This window comes from Epinephelus moara, chromosome 4, assembly GCF_006386435.1.
Source record: "Epinephelus moara isolate mb chromosome 4, YSFRI_EMoa_1.0, whole genome shotgun sequence".
In the NCBI taxonomy this organism is placed as follows: Eukaryota; Metazoa; Chordata; class Actinopteri; order Perciformes; family Serranidae; genus Epinephelus; species Epinephelus moara.
This window is the reverse complement of record NC_065509.1, coordinates 1,570,218-1,572,250: the sequence shown is the minus strand read 5'-3', so window position 1 is coordinate 1,572,250 and position 2,033 is coordinate 1,570,218.

Below are 2,033 nucleotides of genomic sequence, written 5' to 3'. Positions count from 1 at the left end.
TGGTGGACATTCCTGCAGTCAGCATGCCAATTGCACGCTCCCTCAAAACTTGCGACATCTGTGGCATTGTGCTGTGTGATAAAACTGAACATTTTAGAGTGGCCTTTTATTGTGGCCAGCCTATTTATATTTTTGTTCAGTGTATATACCTTTCACTGCTTGGGAACATATATGTCCCTTTTGTACCCTCAAAAGGGTACATATAGTTACTTTGAGGTCCAATAATTAGCCCTAGGGGGTACATTAGTGTAGATTGTACCTTGGGGGACAGAAAAGGACCCGTACTGTACCCTTATTTCTGAGAGTGTAGTCACATGTATCTCAGCCAATAATTGTATTTTTCTATAGATGCATAAAACAGAGAGAGGGAAACATAACTGCCCCTCAGTGGCACCGGGCCTGCGTCAGAGGGACGAAGGGAAGGAAAGAAGCCTGGATACATCAGCGCAAACCAGGAAAATGTTTATGCGTTGCTTGGCAACAGTCTCGTCTCCCAGTCCAGTCGTGTTGTAGACAAATGTTCTACATTTGTTAACATATCACGTCACATAAATATTTTTGAAAATAACATTGTTTAATCTGAGGTATCAATAACGTCCTCAAAACATTTTTCAAATATCTATTTAAAAATGTTCTTTATATGATATCATTTAACGTGGGAACATTTTATAGAATAACATTCTGTAATCTGTTACCAAACATTGTCCCTAAAATATCCTCGGAATGCTATGGGTAAAACGTTCTTCCTTTGTTTATAAATGACGTTACAGAAACATGTTATTTGTGATTCGAGGCATCAGTTACATCCTGAAAACATTTTTGAAATATTGCTTTGTGCACATTCTTCATCCTGAAAACATTTTTGAAATATTGCTTTGTGCACATTCTTCGTTTATCATCATATAACATTGTAAGAATGTTTAAAAAATAACATAATGTAATCAGAGGCCTAAATAACATCCTGAAAATATTTTTAAAATGTTTCTTTGAGAATGTCCTTCCTTTGTTATTATGTAACATTGTGGTAATGTTTTATAGAGGAACATTCTACAATCGCTTACCTCTCTAACATCCCCAAAACATTCTTAGAATGTTACATCTAAAACATTCTATCGTTGTTAACATTTAACAATACAGGAACATTATTTGAAATAAGAAACATAAGTATAATGTTCTGTGAACATTAGATGAAAATGTTTTCTTTAAAACATTAACAGAACCTATACGGAATATTAGCCATTGTTGTGGGAACATTCCCTGTTAGCTGGGAAAGCGGTTGAAGTCCGAGAAGGGTGGGTGTAAGGGGTGGTGGATGGGTCCAACAACCACTGACTTTCACCTGGGAGGCCGATGTTCACCTCCTGTGAGATTGTAAAGGCAAACCCTTTTCTTTCATCCTAAACCCAACTGTGTGTGTGTTGGCTAAAAGTAACTATGTGCATTTGTTGCTGAAGGAAAAAAACATCAATTCACGGTGATGTACCAACTGCGTTTATTAGTGCATTTATTTTGAAAGAGACTGTATGCAAACTAGGGCTGCACGATTAATCGTAATAAAACCATGATCTCGATTCATATGCATATACGATCTAATTTTTAAATGACGGCGATTCTGCCAGCCCCGCCCGTCCCGGGAGTCGGGACATCATCTGCATGAAAACAAGCGCTCCCAATGACGCAGCGTCATACCACGTGATGCAGAGCGACAGCCAGCCGGCAATTTGGAAAGCAGCGAGAGCAGGAGAGAGCCGACAACGTGAGGAAAACCCCTTACAAGTTATCGTACTGACACTCCTCAGACAGACAGACAGACAGACACACACACACACACACACACACACACACACACACACACCGGATAGCCTCTCAGTCCTTAGCCGCTAACGTTAGCTCATGTACAACACAGGTACCACACTAGTGATGCGCGGATGGGCTCTGACGGCACCCAAATCCGCATCTATCCATCAATCATCCATCCGCCACCCATCCGAGCAAATTCATTTTCTATAATTACAGACCCGCATCCACCCGCA